General features: G+C 39.5%; 1 protein-coding gene across 7 annotated transcripts in view; it reads right to left on the reverse strand.

Moving 5' to 3' along the window:
* The window catches only part of DAAM2 (dishevelled associated activator of morphogenesis 2), a 209,414-nt gene extending 190,083 nt beyond the window's left edge, over positions 1–19,331 (reverse strand). For 2 of the 7 annotated variants that reach the window (XM_048080087.2, XM_048080081.2), the window contains exon 1: positions 8,432–8,585. The gene's annotated coding sequence lies outside the window, so the exon portion shown is untranslated. Of the gene's footprint in view, positions 1–2,719; positions 2,892–4,995; positions 5,015–7,187; positions 7,287–8,242; positions 8,303–8,431; positions 8,586–19,308 lie in introns of those variants that run through there. The other 5 variants (XM_048080082.2, XM_066993828.1, XM_048080084.2 and 2 more) reach the window with 5 other exon arrangements.
* Between the last annotated feature and the right edge of the window lie 3,553 nt (positions 19,332–22,884).

Consider the following 22,884-nt stretch of genomic DNA (forward strand, 5'->3'; position numbering starts at 1 on the left):
ATCCACTTTTTATGAAAAGTGCAGTGATACAATATGAAAATATTGATGTTTTATATTAGGGTCAACTCCAGTTTGTATTTACAGTAAGTGTTTTCTTAGATAAGGCTCCCATTTCACAGTAGTTTAGCTACACTAACAGACGTGTAAATCAGAAAGAGTATGGGCCTCTGGAGATGTCCCAATAGATGTGAACATACTAAACATCAACATTGTAAGCAAGCAGGAGATGATGCAGTGTGGAGTTGCCTGCTAAATTTTGCCTCTGTTTAAACACAAAACGTGTCACAAAGGGCACAGTTGGACATTTATAGCTTAACACATGCCCCCCAGCAGGTACATGAAGCTACTCTAGATAAGCCCAGACACAGCTGGAAAACAGTTCATGGGTCCCCCAAGGAAAATTTCACCTAGTCAGAAAATGCATCTGTTTTTCTCCCTATAACTTAGCAATGGTGAGTGCCAAAGACTTTGTAACATTCACACAGGCTGCCTGAATCCTGCTGACGATGAAAGGCTAAGGTCAAGCTTTGTACTTCTGGCATTGGCAACGCATTTCAGGGCCTCTACAACAGAGCCAGAGAAATTCACTCATTGGGATGCCTGACCCTCGGGGCAGTAAAAGTATGAAACAAGCAAGGAGGGCAAGTTCATATCTCAGTAGGGCACAGTTGGAAGACAGTTCATATTGGCAGGGCCCTAGCATGGTTATTACTCTATCCCTGCATAACAGTGCAGGAGGATGCTGACAGATCAGAGCACAGGCGAGAACAAAACCAACTGTCTCTCTGTGCATTCAGCTGTTAGAAACATAGTTTAATTGGTTCCTGCTGTATACATGGCTGCAAAAGTAGCAAAGTACTAAAGTCCCCTCATGTTTGGTCAAGATCTTGCTTTCTTTCATCTGTTGTGCAGATGCTGATGGGGTCACCTGCCTGGAGGGGGTCAGGATTCTGCCAAATGGATTTAAGCAGGGTACTCACAGTCCAGGCATCTCAGTTTAATAGCCAGTGACTCAGTGAGAAAACCAAGACTGTCTGCACAAAAGGATGGCTCCGTTCCTGACAACATTTGTAAGGAAGAATGATACCCTGACAAACCCTCTCTGCAATTTTGTGCTGTTTAATCTAACAAGTAAACCCATTCTACCTATCTAGGGCAGGTCTCTTACAAGCAGTCATTACTGGAAGCACCTAAGTGTACCACTTTGAGTACCACTCTCAATGCAGGCAAAAGCCTAAATGAAGGGTGGAGGGGATGAAGAGAAAGATTGGGAAATATAAATAGATGCTTGGGGGAGCCAGAACATAGGTTTGGGGGGAGAAGAAAGAAAGGAGAGGAGTACAAATCCTTTGCAGTAGTGATATACTCACATTCTGGGAGAAGTAAAATTTTGGTTAATATGTGGTTTGCCTAAAAGGTAGGAGACAAAAGATAACAATGACAAAGGTGTTATAATATCTTAGTTAATTGCCATGACTTCATCAAAGTAACATGTCAGAGGACATAGACATAACTGAAAAATAAGAAGGAGGAGGGGGCGTCTAACCTACCTGCAATGAGAGTGTTTATACAATAGTGCAGACTCCTGTCAGGTTGCAGGCATCTGAATAAGCTGTGCCTCAGTTTCATGGAGTGCTAAGTCCATTAATATTTGTAAAGTGCTTGGAAATTTTTCAAAGGAAACTGCTGAATGGAAAAATAAATTGCTAACTATATAAAATCTCTTCCCTTTATCCTCACATATTGATATAATGTAAGATTGCAGACAAGAAAATATTCTCATGGTTTAACTTATGTTGGTTAAATAGAGCATTGCTTCAGCTCCATCAGAAACAATCTGGTTAATGAGCATACCATACCCACTGCACTCAAGGGCTTGATCTTAAATCAATGGAAAATACAGATCCAGTGGCTGATGATATATTGACTACAGGTTTTCAGAGAGGAACTAGACTGTTGTAATTTTTTGGGGAACAAAATAGTTCCATGTTAGAGGGAAATCATGTTACATGATGTTAAATGTTACAAGAGTCTAGGAAACTTCTACAAACAGATCAGCAGAGGCAAGGATGCTTATAGGGTTCTACAGTAGTTTCATTCCTTCTTGAAAAGGTTGCTCTCTTTGACCTGACAAGGAAAGGAGCAGAATTGGCAGGCTGATGCAGAGCAACATGGAATTCCCACATATTTCTGTCACAGCCTTCTTGAGATTTGAAAGAAAACAGATGACAGCCTAGGACCAAGAGCGTGCAAATAGATTAATGATTTTTCAAGACCAGCCTGAAACATCTAAAAATAGCCTTAAACTCTTTTTTTTAAAAAAAAAAAAAAAAAAAAAAAACCTCTGAGCTTCCCTGGAAAATGGAAGCACTGACAATATTTGTTATTCATTAAAATATCAGCAGCAATCATCGTATTGATGAGTACACCTGATTGAAATGTTAAGATTTAGAGAAATATTTAAACTCAAAAGAAAATGCAAAACATTTCTAAAAATAACTGGAGGAGTGTTAGCAAATTAAATCCTTTCTGCAAAAAATTGACAGTGTTTGTAATCCAGTTTTGAAATGGGGAACAGGGAGAGCTGCCAGTCACTTTCTTTCACTGGCAAGAAGGTACAGACAGTACTAAAAGTGAAAGTACAGTTTCTCCATGCTCATTCTTGACATTTAAAGGATGCTCTAAAATGTGAATAAGTTTCTGAAGGTTTATGAAGTACCTGGTCAGGTTCCTCAGCCCACATTTCAGGAATATGACTGTTTCGCCTGCACAGAACAGCTGAAACATCAAAGGATCTTCACAGTGTTTTGACTCTTGAAGACCACAGGAACATAGAAATTGACTACAAAGGCTCAGGTCAGAAGTCCATCGAAACCAGTATCTTATCTCCAAGTAATGGTCAGCTGTAAATGATTAGGGAAAGCAAACAAAAATACCATATATAGTCTGATCCTACTCCTGCTCAATCCTCTTAGTTGTTTAGGACCAGAAGATGGGAGTATAGCCAGATAATCATGTTTAATAGCTACCAGTGGACCAATCCCCTGAGATTTCTCATCTCTTCCCACAGCTTTGTCCTGGGAGAAGGGAGTCTTGCTGCATGATATCAAAGCCATGAAATGTAGACTTGCATGATCAAACCCAACCTTGATTGTGCTCATTGGCAGAAATGTTCCTTCTCCCTACAGTACACGTATTTCCTTTTTTAATTTACAGAAATTCCCTGGGAACATATCTTCAGCACAGACCTTAAAAAGCAAAATTGGACCTGATGACTTACTTCTAAGATGAACATTTTCCTATGGGGTACTGTGTAAATTTCAGTCTCTTAAGACTTCATGGCTTATTAATTCAACTGTTTAAGCAGCTAAAAGCATTCTTCCTCAAAAGAGCAAACAAAATACGGATCCCCTCAAATCAGGCTTGTTCACTAACTTGAAGAATAAAAGCTGTAAGAGTGAAAATGCTTCCTTGTTAATACCTTCTTAAAAAAGTGATATACCAAGGAGACAGAGGACAGTTTTTGGGTACCACAGATACACTTTGTCCTTAGTTCAGAGAAGAGATGGGCTGGCACAAGCATTGCCTGCATTTAAGCCATTTTGGGACACAGTGAAGAGGAAAATACTCTGAATGAAAGCAAATGTCAACTTCAAAACTCATGACCAGTAATATCAACTGCAGTGGTTATTACTTTGAAGCCAGCAAAACTGGGAAGTGAGTAAGCACTTGTTATTCAGGGAGGGAGCCTATTCCTCCCTCACTGCCAAGTTTTCCTCCATTCCTCAAGGTTACCTCTCTTTCCATTTTCCCGCAGTCTAAACACATCATTCTGATCTCCAGCCCCTACTCCTTAAATTCCATCTCCTCCCTTTCTTATCTACTTCCCTCTTTCCACCTTAAGTCTCTCTAATTCCTAACTCCTGAGAACCCTTATCACTGGTATAAGCCTACAATACTCTCAGAATAGCTTTTCTACTAAATCCAAAAACCACAGGCACTTCTCCTGGTCAGGTTTGTTACTCAGCATTGTCCCCAAACTAGAAAACTCCTACTATGAGAAGACATTATCTGATACCACAGAAATCACTGGAGAAGCCAGAATCTCAAGTGTTGAAATACCACATGGGAAAAAAATTGAAAATATAAATCTAACATGCAACATGAAATCTGGGCAGCACGTACACCGGACACAAAGCTTAAGGGAAATACTTTGTAGGGAAAAGCCTGTTTGATGATTATCAGGCCCACATTTAACACACAGCCCTAAGAAATCTTGAGCCTGCATTGCCAGTGGGAATGCTTAGCGTGTGATGTGTTCCTGGTCATGTGGCTACATGGTTCTCAGCAAATCAAAGCAGGGCACATCCTGAATATTTCAAGAAAAACAGAATATGAGCACAGGACTGACATACCAAAGCTCATGGGAGCTTCTGGCAACATGGGATACATTCCTTTGTGACTTCTGCTGCTGTGAAACAGCAGTAACTCCGCAGACTTGCACAGAGTTGCGCTGCTGTAAAAAGCATGTGAGAAGAATCAAACCCACTGCGTAGATTTGCCCAAGCCAGTCAGCCAGCATTTCAAAAGCAGCTTATAATTTTGGCTGTCTTAGTTTTCAAGCATCTCGATGCCTTAACGAGACACTAAAAATAAAGAGCCAAAATTACAGGTTACTTTGCACAACTTGGGACTCAGTTTCTCTGGGCCAAATTCTGATGCTATTTGAACTTACTTCTAATTGAAGCCTAGAATAAGTTTTCTGAACAATACAGAGTTACAGAAAACTTTGACTAGTACAAATGACAGCAGGCTTGCACTGTCTGTGCCTCAGGTCACTCATTACCACTATGAAGGCACTGAGCCAAATCCTCAGATGAAATACATTTGTCCTAGCTACATGGGAGCCCCCACACCTATTTACACTGGCTGATAACCCATCCTAATAAATCCCATTTAACTAATTTACATAGCTCTATGAAATTTAATACCTACACAGAGCTTGGAAGATAAGTCCTCAGCCTGATACACACAGAGTAGTACCAAACAGAATGAACTTCAGTGTTAAATGGAACTGCAGAAAGATGAGAAATGAGTCAGATTTACCACGTGTTAGTATAGATCCTGAGTCATAGGACTACCAGTTTTCTGGAAATGCATCATTTCAAAGGAGCGGGATATTAGGAAGCATGGCTGGTGAAACAGAAAAGCATTAGAGACACTACTGTCAATCAATAACACAACAAAAAGCAGAAGAAAATACACACAAATTGTTCCACGCAATGAAAATTAGAGCAGCCGGTTTTCTTTTAATTGTGGAACATGCTGTGCTCGCCTGGGGCTGCAAGAGCAGGAAAGAGAGAGAGGGTCAGATCACCACAGGATTGACCCAGGTTTGAAAATTCATAGCAATTAAAGCACCAAGAGCCAAACCTCCCACACATCCTTCCCCTAAGTGTCAGGAAATGGTGTCCCCTGATTGCTCAACAGCTGGGTCAGATGGCTGGCCTGAGGTGACTAGATGGTTTTCTGGGATTCCATCGGGCCTTGGGGGAAATTTATGGCAATTAAGGCAGATGGAGCAAAACCAGAACTATCTGAGAGATGCCTTCGAGCTCTCGTTATGCCTCCCTGCCAAAAAAATGCAGTCAGCGCATGCCATGTCTGGACTTGGTAAGGAAAATTTTTGCGACTGATTTCAAGATGAACTGAATGATCTCTGCTCTACGTGAGGAGCACAATCAAAATAACCAGCAGGAACAGCAGCAGCAGACAAGTGATACAGTGTGGTAAGGCCACTAAGATATTCAGAGAATTTGCTTATTCAGCTCTCTGAAACCATGAGACAGCATTTCAGTACACATAATATAGACCTCTAAAACCTCAGGGTTGCACTGTGACTGTCATAAACTTTAATAGGGAACTGCTTTCTGTTTCACAAAGCAAAACTGAAAAGACATCTGCCCTGTCTGCATTGTGATTATTTCGTTTACTTCTATAGGGGCAGTGTCCACCAGTGGAAGAACTAGCAATTCCCTGGCTGATACAGAGAATCCAAACTCGAGGATGCTGAGTGACAGCTCATGACTTCCTATAAGACACTAAGTTTATCTCCTGCAAGATCGGTAACTCTTTTCCCAGTTCCCCTCCCATACTTTCCCCAGAGAGAGTAACTTCTTCCCTAAACAGCCCACAAGGAACTCCCAAACTCGCAGCACCCTGCAGGTTGTGTCATTCCCCAGCGGGATTCCAGGGTGGAGGACAGAGTGAGAAACTGAAACAGAAAGGAAGCAGTCAGCTTAATACACCACAAATGTGGAATTTTCTCCTCCTTGGTCCCTCTTCCCACCCTCACAGCTTTCTCCAGTTTTGTATCTGTTAGTTCTAAATTGCCCAATGCACTTGAAACACATCAAGTGCTGAATTAAATAAAAGTGTCCTTTGCTCTCACACACTTGTCTCAGCTGTGAAAGCTCTCAGGCTTTTACTGGGGCAAACAGGTTCCTAACAAGTTACTACAGATTTTAAGGATTTGTTTTCTTTCACATTGCCAGCCAACATGATAAAATAGTTTCTAGGAAAAGGAGCTGCTAAGATACTGCGAACAAAATCTGGTAAGAAATAAAGCAGGGAGAGGAAAGGGATTCTGATATATCAGGGTAAAGCAGCACAAACCCCAAAGCAACTCCTTCCAAGTCTGGAGGCTCCACTTCTAAAGTACATCCCAGCTCTGAGAACACAGGCTCCCTTACACGCACTCAGTACGGTTGCTTTTTCTCCAGCTCAGTCTACCTCACTTTGCACGGCGTGGCACCCCCAGCAGCAATTAGACCTTCAATATCTGCCCAGTAAGGGTACCCCATCACATCAGCCAGCACAGTGGCTACATCAACCACCCAGTCACAGGTAGGGACGTGCCTGCAGTTGCTTTCAGGACAGCTAATTCTGCCCAGTTTCATTCTGCAGGGGTGATTCCTGTAAAACTCCCTCCTCCCTACCCTCACCTTCACTCCCCCCTGCCCCAGCAACCTACTCTGCTACCTCCAGGGGGAAAAGTATTTGTAGACTTATTCTCTCAACAAAACAACTCAGCCCAGGGAGCAGTGACTTGCAACAGCCTTTCCTGTGACTGCTTGTTGGCTGAAGCCAATTACAAGCAGCATGCCACTCTACATTGTGCAACTCACTTAGCTCCTGCTTCTCAGCCCAGCTTTATGCTTATGTTCAAGGGTGTCAGCTCTCCTTCCAGCACCTGCCCACAGCAAACACACTCTAGCTGGCAAAGAGCTTTCTAGAGCTGCAAGTGCTGGCTAAGTATGTCAGCTTCACACAGGAAGCACCAGACACTTCCACCCACCTGGGAAAACCAGCTGGTTCTGTCAAGGGTCTGATTAGCAAAGATGCCACCGAGGAGGACAGCTGTGTCCCCAGAACTGCTCCCACCTCTGCCGGGGGGTGAATGAGGAGCATCCAGGTGGGTGAGGGTGGAAGGAGGTAAGGTTAATGGCACTGAATTTTAAATGTAAATAAATAAAGTTGAGTGCCCCACTGAAAACACCTCCTTCCTGTGGGGCAGGATTGGGAATCTCTGGGTTGCTGAGGTATTAAAAAAAAAAAAAAAAAAAAAAAAGAATCACTAGTTTTCCTTAAGATTTACACTGTCTGTCTGCAGTAGTACTTCTGCAGGTTTTTCACAAGGAGACCTTAATTCCAGTAGCTGCCTCCTTCATGTGTCACCCTGTTACAGCTAGTTTCTGGATGTGAGATGCCTCTTTCCTCTGCAGAAGCAGTGGTTTCCCGTAATATCAATCTATTGCAGACTCAAGGCACTAAGTTTGTCAGACTTAGCAAGCAGTATCCTATACTCACGTTAGGATTATTTACCATCAGGAGCCTGGCAAACAGAAGTGGGGTAGGACTGCACTGTCAGGGAGCCAGGAAGTGTCCTGACCTCCCCATAAGGAAAGAGGAGCTACTTGCTGCACAATATGACAAGGGATTAAAGAGTTAAAAAAAGAGATCCTGCATTGTGAAATGCACTAAGGAAGTTGGGTTTTGCCTAGGGATTATACGGGATTTTGCTGTTCTGCTACCAGAACATGACGGAGATGGATTCTAGTTAATTTTTTAGTCTTTCAAAGATCCGTCCTTCCCTCTCCTTCCCCAACCTCCCTCGTCCCCCGTCACCCCAAACCATTTACAGAGTCATGCAATAGCCTGCATGGTCAGCCCCTCTGCATACCTTTGGGAGAAGCAACCAAACCAAACCTGAATCCTTGTGCTGCCAAGCTGGCTTCGGGATCTTTCAGAGGAGAAATAAAAAGAAAGGAAAAGAAAAAAAGGGAAAAAAAAAAAGCAACAGTACTTGTAGGGATTTGTTCTTGAAAACAAGCAAAAACATGAGAAGAGTTGCTGCAGCAGCTGCACTTACACTGTAGTGCCTGTGTCTCTGTGCAGTTCCTCCCTGTTCTGCAGCCCTATAATCCACATAGAGAAATGCCTCTGCTGTTCCTCTCGCTGGCTGTACTGTTGCAGTGAGACTGGAACTGCTGCTGTTTTCAGTTTCAGACCAGCCTCTCTCTCCAAATCCTCTGACGTCAGGCAGCCTCTAAGAGATATTTATGGCATGAACAGTCTAAAAGTTTCTCTAGGTAAAGCCTAGATTGCAGTTCTTTGGGATTTGTAAATTTTACACCTTTGGATAGAAACCCACTCCAAGGGGGGTCAGGGAGGAAATGGTGGGTAACTACAGATGTGGTTGCATAAGTCCCTGGCAAAAGGCAATCCCTGTACTTTTCTGCCCATGGTATATTATATCCACACCCAGGATGTAACTATCTGCCATGCAAGTCCCCATTTGGAAAGCAGTATTTTCCAGTCTCTCAGCTGTGCCTAAACAGTGTTCACTTCAAGCCTGGAAAAGAGGCCTCGCTCCTAGCCCACAGCCCTCCACTGTGTCCAGGCTTTGACTGGATTTAACTAAAAGAGGAGTAAAACAGCCCTCTCAAGCATCTTGTCCACATCCTCTTTCAGTTTTGCACTAAACCCTTTCAGCTGGAACATTTTTCCAGACATGTGGGCCAACTTCCCTCCTAACTTTAAAATGCCTTCTAGAAGTGTCTCATCTCAGATAAATACCAGCTCAGAAAATTCATTTGATCTTTGATCTGTATTGTTCTCTGCCTATTTGCATCTCTATTTCTGTTATTTCTTTGGTACATGCCAGCTTACTGTACAGTACTATATATTTCACTGGCTGTGAAAGCCACTTGTTATGTAGAAGAGATGCTAGAGCAAAAACTGAAGCAGAAGTATGAGCATTAATGTTAAGCAGTACTTGAGGAGCAAAATGCTCTCATGGTATAATCCTGTTAAGGCAAGTGGTGACAAATTTTGACTGATAAGACCTCTTTGTTTTGAATGTAGGAGCTGAGCTTGGCTGTAAGCCTGTAAGTATCCGTACTTCCATCTAAGAGATGAGGAAACTGGGGCTCGAAGGTGAAGTGATATATGTTGAAAGTCCTTGAGTGGTGGTTAAAGACAGACCTCTTTAAGAAGTTCAAAACTTATTCAACATCTTCTGGAGGGAGAAGTCTACAAACGTGCTGCTATTATAAGCAACTGTTATTTTTTTTATACCCCATCATTTCCATTTGTGAACAGTTAGAAGAAGTATGTGTCCCAGTACCACTTTTGGAGATGCGAGTGCTATTTCAAAATGTAAAGCCAAGGCTCTTTTCTGTGCAGCTTACTGGCAGAGTAATTTTACAATGCGGGGCTGTGGGGATTATTTTTTTCATGAGCATATGCTTTCTCTCTTCTGCTTCTCTCTTCTTATCATCATCTTTGGGCATGGGCCAGGGCTCTTTCAAATCAATAAAAATCATCTGATCAACTTCAAAAGGCTCCAAATCAAGTTTCTTCTGATAGTTTTCTGATGGCAGCTAGCCCCATACATTGCCATATCATCACTATGACCAAAAAACCTTGAGAAAAACTCCGAAAGAAAATGGTGTCTCTCTGAAAAGATTTCCACTTTTGTATTTATGAGATAGGCCTAAGAATCTGGCAGATTCAGGAGCAAGAAAATGTTCTCAGCCCCAAAGCAGTATTCTGTCGAGCAAAGGAAGTAAAACACTTTTTGTGTAAAAGGAAAGTACCCACTTAGAACTATGCAATCCAAACATCAAACAAGCAAGGGTACTGTCTCCTCTGGCTATTACATTTGCCACTTGTCGTCTTAAGATTAGCAAGGATAATTCAGGATGTGACTCCCTACCCTGCCATGCTGCACACTCTTCCTGAAGATCAGCCCTGGAGTTCAGACACTGCCTGTTGGCAGCTTGTCCCATAACAATCTGCAGGAAATTCTGAAGGGCAGAACGATTCAGGGCTTCACTGTAAAATACCAGAGCTGTTCCTTGTGGGTAGTTCCACCTCTGAGCAGTTTTCACTGACCCAGCTGCTGTGGTTAATAAACTTTCAAACACACAGTAAAGACTTCTGTTGTTAGCTAAAGATAAGATGTTTATCCATGACTCCTGCTTTCTCTGATGAATTTATAGGAGTATAATACATCTACTTCCTAAAGAGTGGAAAAGGAGGAACTGTGGAAATTCTGACTATCACACAGAAGTAAACCATTAATAACTGTAGCCTGTCTTACACTGTGACCCAACTGCAAGTGGGATGTCTTCATTACAAAAGACTCTGCAGCAAGACTGAGATGCCAAGAGACTGAAATGCTCTGGCTACCCATGATACAGGCAATGACAGGGAAAGCTGCCCTGCGTCCCAGTAGCACACTTCATTTCTGTCCTGAAGGGACATGCCTCTTAACACGTAGTTAGCTCAGAGATACACAAGGCAGAACATCCATCCCCACTCAGAAGTGTTACAGCATTCCAGTTACTGCAGATTAAGTCAGTATTTCCACAAATCTGTTGTGTTTTTTTCCGCAAAATAATTTTTTTAAAAAGTATAGTCAGTTGTGTATGGTTGCATACTCATAACCTGTACACTGAATCACATAAGACTTCTTTTCACAAGAAGCAACAGGAGCCCTTTGCAGAACACAACACCATGATACGAAGAGCATGATGACCCCATCTGCAGACAGCATGTAATTTTATTTCATATACAGGAGAACCAGGACTTTCTCCAGTGGACTAGGAGTGTGTGTGTGTGCATGAGCACAATTTGCTCCATTTGAAACATGATTTATTTAAAACAGTACTTCTCCCAAAAGATTCTAGAGGTAGGCACCTTTAGAGGGTGAAAATCACCTTTGTGCACAGGACCAACAGAAACGTAAGCACTACTCAGTCCCGAAAACCAGAGAACAGAGTAGGACCCTCTGCATCACTAGCACATGACTGGCAAAACAAGAGAGCATGTGTTCCTCAGCTCCAAAACAGTTTTGTTATATATTCACAGGAGCAACCACTCTAGTTGTCACTACCTTAGTGCTGCGTAACGAAATAATAAACCAAAGGAAATGAAACCATATTCAAATACCAGACTTGCTGCCATAGTGGAACAGACCATTCAGCTCTCTAGGCCTGTACACTGCCTCAAGCAGTAGATACCTGATGATTCAGAGCATGAAGAATGGAAAACACGATACATCCAGCCAGCTGTGGACTGTGACATTACATAAGAAATGGTGGGGGGGGGAAGAGAAGAGAGAAAATACTTTCTTTAACTCCACAGTTGATCATTTACACCCTGAAGCATGAGGTTCATTCAGATGCTGTCTTTTCCCTTGCACTGCATTGCTATGAATGTTATTTCTGCATATATTTCAGCTTTGGCACTCAGCCAGTGTTTTTTTTTTTTTTTTTCCAATCCACTGAAGTCAGGAAATGCAAAGTTATGGCATATGTTCAAAAGAATAGCACACACCAAAGCATGCAGAGAGCTCTGTCTTTGTCCTTAGATGCACACAGCCTTGGCCGTAGTTTTTAAATCCACCCGGTGATTTTCCTTTCATTTCACATGACGGAATCCTATCCTCTGTGTACTTTGGCACCCAGATTTAATTCACTACTGGACTGACCAGAGTGAAACCATTTGCAGATCTCCTAGATGCCTTCATTTCTAATGCATGGAACAGCACCATGGTTTGCCAGGTGCCAGTAACCAGGTGCGAAGGGAAGTTGGTTCTGTGTTGCAGATGGGCATGTGCCAGCAAGAAGGATCATTCTAAGACACTGCCATGTCCTACGCAAGGGATTGTACTTTGTCTATTAGATAAGGGGGAAGGAGACACATTCTGGTCCTGTACTACAGCGTATGTGAGATGTTCCCTTTGTCACATGGGATCATGCAGAGGATGGTTAAGTGTCTGAGTATCAATGCATGACACTAGACAAACGAGTATTTACAGCCAGAAGGTAAAAAGACAGCATCTTTCACTCCATTTCTTCCAGTATCAAAGTCAACAAAAAGTCAGAATTGGGGGAGAATGAGGCTCACAAAACTAAAGAAGGGCTTCCAATTGAAGTGACGCAGTGTTAGAGTAAGGCTTACAAAGCTAGCATCTCTGCCACACACTGCAGACTGAACTCAGAGACTGAGGGATAGACTGAGTTCCTTAAACTAAGTTTAGCAACAGTCTTAACCTTGCTGTAGAGTACTCATACATGGAGGTAGGCAGAGAGAGCACATGCTGAGCACACCCTGCCTCCGCCACTGGCAGAACAGGAGGCAGGAAAGAGAGAGCTCTGTCCCATGCCGGGAGTTGTGGCTTAGCTCTGACTCCTTTGCTCCAGTCAAGGAGACCAAAGAGAATTGAGCAGGCCAGACTATTTGGACAGTTGTAAACTAGAATTGTTCTGCTGATATATAATATCAGAATTAAACATCATTTTTGTAATATATCACAGCCCAACTAGTTATTCCCAGAGCTAACTTAGATTTATTTCATTTTCCACCAAAAACTATATAGTGAATTCAGGTTAACCAGGGTCCTTTGAGAGCTTTGTGGGACAACAGTTTCTTGGCTTCTTTCTCACACATACTGGACTGAGCATGGTTGGAGAACAGATGCTTCAAAGAAGCTAGAGATATATGTGGAGGAAAAAAATACATACACAGAAGACATACAGACAGAAGTGGCACCAATGATACACCATGTTAACAGCAATCACCATATGTTATAAAACATCAGTGGAGTCTGGTTGGGAAGGAGAGTTAAATTATGTGGACTGTATCAAATTTAAGTGTTGACTGGCATCATCTGTTTCTTTTATTTCCTAGACATTCTCTCTTCTTGCAAAGGATTTGTATTTAAAATACTCCAGGAAGCCAAGAGAGCCTATTAGACTAGCAATTATCCTGAGTCACTTCCTATAATGGTTTAAAACAACTTTTCAGAAAATCTCTTCTGTGGGGGTGGATGCAAGTATATCAGTGGCCCACAGAGTCAAACCAGCAAACCTGAAAGGCGTAATAAACTATAGCTAACCACATTACACTTTTAACAACATTAAAAGAACACTAAGGCTGGAAGAACAAATGTTGGAAAATGACAGATATCAAATTTTAAAAAATCCATGTGAACTTACATGAAATACATTATGATAGGGATGTGTTTATCCACTACTCATGTAAAACAGCTGCGGCAGAATGTGGGATGGGACACAGCTCCCTGCATTTTAGCTCAAGACATTTAGCTCAAGACAATTCTATTTCTCCTTGCAGCCACAGCTGATGCGTGCCTGATGCATGGGATGAAACAGTATCTACAAAATGTTAGCAGTGCAAGCAGAGTTTGTGCTGTAACTTTGGCACTTCCACACTTTCAGGTGCTTTGGTTTACCAATGATTAAGCTCTTTACTGTTGTTATTTCAATATCATTTTCTAATTATAGGGGGAAAAAATCAATTCCCAAACCTTTTTTCATGTAATCCTACCAAATTTACAAGTTACCAGCATCTCTTGAAGTCACCTGAATACAGGAGTTTTGCTCAGCTGCTGTTGTGTGACCATATCACTCTCCTCTTGCAGAGTTGCCATTTCAGGATGTGATACAGTCTGGCCATGACATACCTGAGTGTCTTTTGGGGCATTAAAATTTAAGAAAGTTCTTGACTTCTTCTGAAGTGTGGTACAATCTTTCAGCCACAAGCACAAAGACTTGGCACAAATATTATAGGAACTGTTGGGACTGCTATGCTTGAGACCCAGGTTTTATCACTAGACCAGCCAAAAGTGACCTTGTACATCCTTGGTTACCTCAGCTGCAGATGGGGGCATTAAGATAGCCTACCCACAGAATCTTAACTGATAATATCAAGAAGCATTTCATAATATTTTACAACATAAGAAATGAAAAAAAAAAAACATAACAAAATTAAACCATAACATTTAGGTATTCTGTCTCCTTTACACTTACTAAATACCAAAAAATGAAGAAAAAATTATCATGTGACATATATATTTATTGTGAACCTTATATTTCTGTCACCTGCCCAATAATCTATGGAAATAAGTAAATTCACGGGATTAAACAGAAAGCTACTAAACTCCATTATTTTTTTTTTTCCAGATCTTGTAACTGAATGAGTTTAAAGATAGAATACTCATCTGAAGAATCCAGTTTTGGACTAGAACTGGGGAGAGGTGACTCTATGATAGCAGCATATTCAGACTTCTGGTGAAGACAAACAGCTTTAGAAATTTATTCTAAGAGCATGCTGATTCCCCTGGGTCTTAGCATCTGTATATTTAGCCATGGTTTAAGATATTCAATATCACATAGCATCAGGTTTTTGTGTCTGAAGTAGAATGAGACACTGAACGGCTATGACTGTCCTTAGGAAAAAAGACTTGCTATTTCCATATTATTTTCACGAAGACTACACAGAATTGTGATTCAAATCCTGTGAGTACAAAGATTGGCAAATTAATTTTGTAACATGATGAAAAGAGACAGCTGCTAAGAAATATCTTGCAGGCAACGACAAATACTGACTTTGCAGAAGACAATGAGAGTGGGAGTGGGTAATAGGAATGGGTCCACATCTGAGTCAACTAAACTCTTTTGTCTCATTGTCTTTAAACAGCAGCAGACGCAGAGACCAGAACTGAGAAATTAATTTCAACTGCACAGAAGAAAATGAGGGGGCTTAAAATTAATTGTCCCTGCAGTACAAGAGGAAAAGGAAGCATCTCACTAGTGTAAGTACATTATGTAATGGAATGGTGTTGTGGGTTAACCACACGATTATTTCACACAATAAAAACTTATCCAAAACTTCACTAAAACCTGAGAAGATGGAAATTCTCAAAAATAAACCAGAATACCAATCGTCATATGTCTAAGCCCATTGCTCTCCTGAATCATAGAATCATAGAATGGTTTGGGTTGGACGGGACCTTAAAGTCAGTCTAATTCCAACCCCCCTGCCATGGGCAGGGACACCTCCCACCAGACCAGGTTGCCCAAAGCCCCATCCAGCCTGGGCTTGAACACTTCCAGGGATGGGGCATACACAGTTTCTCTGGGCAGCCTGTGCCAGTGCCTCACCACCCTCACAGTAAAGAATTTCCTCCTAACATGTAATCTCAATCTCCCCTCTTTTAGTTTAAAACCATTCTCCTGTGTCCTATCACTATCTGCCCATGTAAAATGCACTCTCCATCATTTTTTTATAAGCCCCCTTCAAGTACCAAAAGGCTGCGGTGAGGTCTCCCTGGAGCCTTCTCTTCTCCATGCTGAACATCCCCAGCTGTCTCAGCCTTTCTTCATGGGAGAGGTGCTCTGTCCCTCTGATCATCTTCATGGATCTGCTCTAACAGGCCCACACCTTTCTTGCGCAGGGAGCCCCAGATCTGGATGTAGCACTCCAAGTGGGGCCCACCCAGAATGTGTTCCTTAGAGTCCCAAAGCAGTTTGAAATGAATGAAGTCGGGATGCTCAGTATATTCTAAGACCAAGGTACAACATATTGTCAAATGTGCTACAAATTAGTCCATTTTGTTCTTATATACCCATTTATAGGAGAAGACAAGCCATTGGTGAAAGTTAGCAGTAGCGAACCATTTCAGATAGAACTTTTTTAACCAGTGTATCAAGAATAGGCTACATATCTTTGATTTGTCTTTTCCTTTGATTATTCCAATATGGATGGAAAGGTGACAGGCTCAAACAAACAAATTTATGACTTTTTGTGTCATTTTATAAAATTCTGTGTCATAAAAAATGTTATTAGAAGACTCATGTCCTGATTAGGTGCAGAAATTATCTAAAATCTAAAAGCTTTGTTCCTGCACATTTTTTTTTTTTTCAAATGAATTTTGCAGGTATAGGAAGGTGTAAAAATTTAATTACATTTGGATCAACTTAGCCAAGACATGAAAGTGGCAGTTTGTGCAGAACATGTACATATGTTTTAGGTCTTGGAGTACTTCATTTATCTGGGTCTGTTTCTTCACCTGTAAAATGGGTATTACAGATTTGAGTGCTTGACATGGATGCTGTGAAGTTAATATCATTCCTCTTTCTAAAGATCTGTGAGCTCTTCAGACTGGAAAAGCTGAAGAACAACAACTTATTTTTATTTAGTGCTTGCATTGCCAATACAAAATTGGATGAGATGATGAAGAATAATCTTACGTGAACACTTTCCTTGCTTTATCCTTCTCTGTTGTTGGAGTACCTGATTTGACAGGGTTTCTGATAATTTGTTTCATATGGGCTAAAGACAACAACTGGGCAATTATTTCTGACGACTGTGCTTGTCTTCCTGAATATCTTGATAGCAGAAAAATTCATTTGAATAACATAAGGAAATGGCAAAAGTTTTTCTGTGTGCATGCCATGTCGTATTAAACTAACATAAGTTATACGGAATTAGCATACAGACAAGAGAAAATCACTGGTATGGAGGCAATTACAAAAGTCTCTCTATATTTTTCTTATTTGGGATGGCAAATATATTGTTTCTAAGGTCAGGAAAGATACACACTCAAGAATAGTGTCAGGAAGCCCAAAGTAGTCAAATGGATGCGCAAAAATAAGACATTGCTTTACAGACACTGTACTTAGTTAAACGTATACAAGTGCAGAAGGCGGTAGCTGTGGATCCCGCTCTTCTTTCTTAATACAATTTCCAAAATTCAGCAGTAAGTCCTTATTTTTGTTTTGGGGAGGAAAAGTCTGCTTTCTATTTGCTCTCTATTTTATTCATTTTTTATGAAAACACAAGTTGCTCATAAGAGAAATGCTCAAAGCATGTGAGTATTCAATGGTTTATATACGAAATAATCATGCAATATAATGTTATTGATATTTAGAAACAATATAATGTAATTTCATTATAATATTATATATTATAAGAAAAAGGATATTTTTATGACTGGTGGCAAAAGACCAAAGCTTTAAGCATGTGATCAGATAAAAACAATACCAGCTTAAATGGGTAGAAAAATGCAATGAGGACTGAAAGGTAGTACAGGGCTAGTCAGCCTGGAGAAAGAGACTGTATTTGTTGTGCTGGGACTACTGAACAGTGAATCACAACTAAGAAATTATCAGCTAAGCATGGATGCCTGCCTTGGTTGAAAAAAACAGGATGAAGACACTTTTGCTTCCTCCCCAACTCTGAAACTGATGAAAACTGCTCTATATTAAGCCCAGACACAGTAGCCCTCAGAAGCCATTCCAGAAGTGCAGGACTACTGGCGTACGTACATTAATGCGTGGAAGTGGCAGAAGGGATCACAAAATGACTTCCTTCATGTAGAAATAAACCCTCTGAGGATAATTAATTTATATGAGAGATTGGCCATGAGCATCCACAGAAACTAGGGATTGTAAAAGCAACCCAAATGCAGGAGAGTAATTACGAATTGGAGAATTAAGTATTTTGTGAAATTTTGTACTGGCAGAAAAACACAAAGCTGCTAACTGGGGCAAAGATATGTTTTTGGCAACGAATTACTTAGCCAGCTTCTTTTCTTCACATTGGTGTTACAAGTCTGATTTTGTTGATAACTGTAAATGTCTTTGAGATCTTCCAATGGAAATTACTATTCAAGTTTTTAAAAAATATTATATAAAGCAAAAGTTACAGTGCCAGAATATATACAATGAATCTATGGGAAATCATCACTCTTCCATGTTTCAAGAATTGTTTGACAAGTTTTTAAATTATTTCTCTGGGAACTGGTCTGTCTTAAATGTGTTTATCCTTTGCCTTTTGTTAACTCATGTTTGCATTTACTGTCTATTAATAATAGACGAACACAACAGCCTAAGGTACTTGATTCTTTTATGAACTGTAGATAATTCGACATTTCAGTCCTACATAACATCAACAGCATAGGGAAAAATGGAATGTGGCAAGAAGCCCAGGAAAAGGCAAGTTGAGTTGGACTGGGAATTAGCTGGAAGGATAATAATCCTGCAAGCCAATATTAATTAAGTAATTTTATGTGCAGCGGAAGAAAATTATGATACACACTTGGCACCTGGAGACTTTCAAATGTAAAGAAAAATATTTCAATAACTGTACAAATTAGTTAACAATTGTAACATATAACAATTATTTCAAAGGAGTGTTATGCCAACATGATTCAGTTCTACCCAGCACTATTCTGAAACTCCAATAAGTAATCTAAAGAATTGCTTATCAGATAGTCTAGCTGTTTTCTGAGATGTTATATAATCCTTCCCAGTATTTTTCTTTTTGCAGCCATCATTTGGGCTACTTCCAAATCACATTCACTTCAACAACATGAGATTAAGCTTCTGGAGATGCTTTAGCATACTCTAGGACCTACGTAAGGCCTGTGAAGCCTTGAATCACAACTGTAGAATAAAAATTTTAAATGTTCAATAACTAATAATAGAAGGACACTTATTAGTAGTAATTATAATAAAAGTACACCTTTAAATATACTGTTTGGAAAACAGCATACATAAACTTGATTAAATTTGTGCCTGTTCTTAAGTTATTTAAACTAAGCCAAAATAAGACTAGCCTATATGAAGGTAAGATGATTAATTCCTATTGCGATGGGTGATTTGCACCAAATGGTGTTTTATTGCTGCAACTTTTCTTTTAAATTATTCAATAGACACAGCAAACAATATGAGTTCCCTTAAAAGGTAAATTCCTAGTGACAATTTAGTTTCTTAACCTAGCTGTGTAACTCACCTAGAAGGAGAGTTTCTTTCTTCTTAGGTCACTCAAAATCACTCTCTTAGGTGAGACTACTGGAGTATCTCATTTGAAAAGTGACAGATCCTACTCTGTATATGTGGATTTCTGTTCAGTAGTTAAATAGCTATTATTTACCTGAAAGTAAGCAGTAGACAGGGATTTTGTTTTGTTTCTTTTCCTTTTCAAGTAATGTTTCTTTTCACATGTTTTCAGCGGATCAAACTTCACCTCTGTAAATATAAAACAAAACAAAAGAAATTGTAGGGAGTCCTTACACATTTTATTAGATTTATACAGCTTGAAAAGTGGACAAGCCTCTGGACATACAAACTCCTTACTGAATGTCTTTTTTTGTTTGTTTGTTTGTTTTGTAACTATCATTTTGTCTAATATAAACTATTGCATCTCTTATATCCCTAGACTACACACGGACTGACATTTTTTTCATAGTTCACAAAAGAATAGCTTCTTTGGTGACAGTAACTGTTAACAATCATATCTGTTGTTATAAAAGCAAGTACCTATGGGCTACTTATTTGCAATAAAAATTGTGTTCTGAAGAAAATCTTGAAATGAATTTATGTACAAGTGAAACTCGTGTTTTTCACAGAGACGGTCTGGTGTATGAGTTGGCCCATGTTTTCAAATATCATATCTAGGACTTGGTAGTTATTATAAGCAACCTTTGTATAGCTTTGGAAAAATCCGACTGGAGTGTGTTCAAACCACTGCCCTCTCCTGGGGGACACAGAACAATGCAAAGTTGAACAACTACAGAGCTCCTGATGTTGTCACTGTATCTATAGTAGATAATATACCTAATATACTATTAGATTAATAATAATATACCTTAATGAATGCTACTGGTATGTGTTTTTCTGTCAGAAAAGCTACCTCTAAGGTCTTTAGGAACATCACTTTCTGACATTAGGATATACAGGCATTCCTGTTGCATTTATGACTCATCATTTCAGTTATAAACATCATGTGAAAGATCAAAAACAATTGTAATTTTCTTGAGAATGATTATCGTAAGATTCTGATTCTGTGAAGAAATAAAGGAGATAAAATGCAACATACCTGTTAACTATTAAAATGTTGTTTGCTATTTTGGATTTTAATTATTATAATTTTTTTCATTTTTGGCCAATTAACGTAACTGCTGTGTTCTTCAGTCACACATGAAAGATGGGTAAAATACTTCTTGTGACTTCTGTTGGTAAACTCAGGGTCCTAGATTTAGCCTAGATTTGAAGAGAATTTAATTCCAAATTGAAACTCACTGATTTTTTACATGCTTGGGGAGTCTTAAGTGAAACATACTAGATAAGTCTAAATAACAACTAACTACAGGATCCATGGCCAAGACACAGATGTAAGAGCGACATTGGGTAAACAACCCTTTTTTTTTCATTTTAATGTAGTGACTCAGGCAGGAAGTCTGCCTCTTCACATTGGCAAATAACTGATGTCTGCAGTCCCTGGATACCAACCCTTACCCATTTATAAGATTTCTCAACTGTAGACGCACAGCATCAGCATGTGACAAAATCACCCAGCCTTAAAAGCATCTGGCATTTGAGACTTGAATGAGCAATAGTAGTTGGCTTACTTAAACCAAAAAAAAAGAACTTTGCCATAAAAAAAATATATTTTTTCCTTCATTACTTGAAAATATGTAGGAAAAAAAAAATAAAAATAATATAATAAAAATAATAAGATAAAATAGAAATAATACAAAGTAGAAAAAGCAGCAGAAAATGAAGAAGAAGAAAAAAAGAAAAAGAAAAAGAGAAAGAAAGAAAAAAGAGAAAGAAAAAGAAAAAAGAGAAAGAAAAAAGAGAAAGAAAAAGAGAAAGAAAAAGAGAAAGAAAAAGAGAAAGAAAAAGAGAAAGAAAAAGAGAAAGAAAAAGAGAAAGAAAAAGAGAAAGAAAAAGAGAAAGAGAAAGAGAAAGAGAAAGAGAAAGAGAAAGAGAAAGAGAAAGAGAAAGAGAAAGAGAAAGAGAAAGAGAAAGAGAAAGAGAAAGAGAAAGAGAAAGAGAAAGAGAAAGAGAAAGAAAAAGAAAAAGAGAAAGAGAAAGAAAAAGAAAAAGAGAAAGAGAAAGAAAAAGAAAAAGAAAAAGAAAAAGAAAAAGAAAAAGAAAAAGAAAAAGAAAAAGAAAAAGAAAAAGAAAAAGAAAAAGAAAAAGAAAAAGAAAAAGAAAAAGAAAAAGAAAAAGAAAAAGAAAAAGAAAAAGAAAAAGAAAAAGAAAAAGAAAAAGAAAAAGAAAAAGAAAAAGAAAAAGAAAAAGAAAAAGAAAAAGAAAAAGAAAAAGAAAAAGAAAAAGAAAAAGAAAAAGAAAAAGAAAAAAAAGAAAGAGAAAAAAGAGAAAAAAGAAAGAGAAAAAGAAAGAGAAATTCTGGGAATACTGTTGCAACATGCCTAAATAAAAGCTATTCTACTTGGTTTCAAACAGTTCAAGAGCATTTAGTTTTACATTGCTGTGATGTCAGTCTTCCATAAGTCATTCTGTTTGTTTGTTTCTTTTTAGTTTGGAAAATACTGCTTTCTGTAGCTATTAGGATGCTATATGAGTCAGTATGCATAGATCCCACCTATTCACAGAATTATATGGGGGGAAACAGTATTAAAAACCAAATGCCAGGAGAACGGGCTGCTTTACCAGTGCTAGCACATGAACACAGCCGCACTGACTTGTACATTGTTCTGTTCACCCCTTGTTTATATCAGGATGCAAATACATGGAAAGTTTAGTTGGAAGGTTGGTGGTGGTCTTTTAAGGTATTTAGTGGCTTGGTAATGAGGACACCGTTTTTCTCTATTTTCACTTCAGGCTCTGCTTGCACAGTCAGACACATTGCTCAATTTCTCCATGTCTTAATTTTCTTCTCTAAGAAAAAGGGATAACCAGCTCTGCAGCTAAACGTGCTAATGTCAGGACTGCCTGGCTACAGCATGTCATTATTCCATGTGTATGGACAAATGAGCCTGTGTAAGTATTTAACTATGTTCACTACGGCACCTTCTTGAGATGAATGTAACTGGGAAGTATGATTTTCCCTAGTTTTAGCCATGTCATGTTACTCAGACTATGATGCAAACTTTTGTTTCCCTATAGAGAGTCTTCTTGTACAACTCCCTCCATCTCATTGCAGATACGAAAGCTCCTATCTGCTCACCTAATCATGTCCTGTGACATATTCTAGTCACCCTCTCCTAATCTATCTTCTCCTAAGATCAACTATTACCTTTTGGTATTTTTCTTAATTAGTCACTCTCCCCTCTCTTCACTCAGAGCATGCTTCAGTCTTTTCCATCCAAACAAACGGTCAGACCAAAAGCCCTCAAGTTGTCCAATACCTTTGTTTCCCTTTGCCTCCAAACTAATATTTCACTTTCCTGACTCCTTTCCATTTTTACTTTATTTAAGATGTGCTGATTATTTTACTGGCTGGAGTTCTCCTTTGTACATATATTCTAGAGCTTCCATCAATATACCTCCTTGCATCACACCCTTAATTTTCATTTAATGATAACAATGAAACTCAGAGCCAGGCCTTTACCCTTGCCCTTCAGAACTACAAAACTGAATTTTACTCCATGGCTGTAATCACCTTCCGTCATGTTTTCCCCTCTGCACACACATTCAGAAAGCTATTGCAAAAATCATCCTTTCAGCTATCACATAGTTCATGCTGCTGGTGACTGTG

Source organism: Anser cygnoides, chromosome 3 (assembly GCF_040182565.1).
Source record: "Anser cygnoides isolate HZ-2024a breed goose chromosome 3, Taihu_goose_T2T_genome, whole genome shotgun sequence".
Taxonomy (NCBI): Eukaryota; Metazoa; Chordata; class Aves; order Anseriformes; family Anatidae; genus Anser; species Anser cygnoides.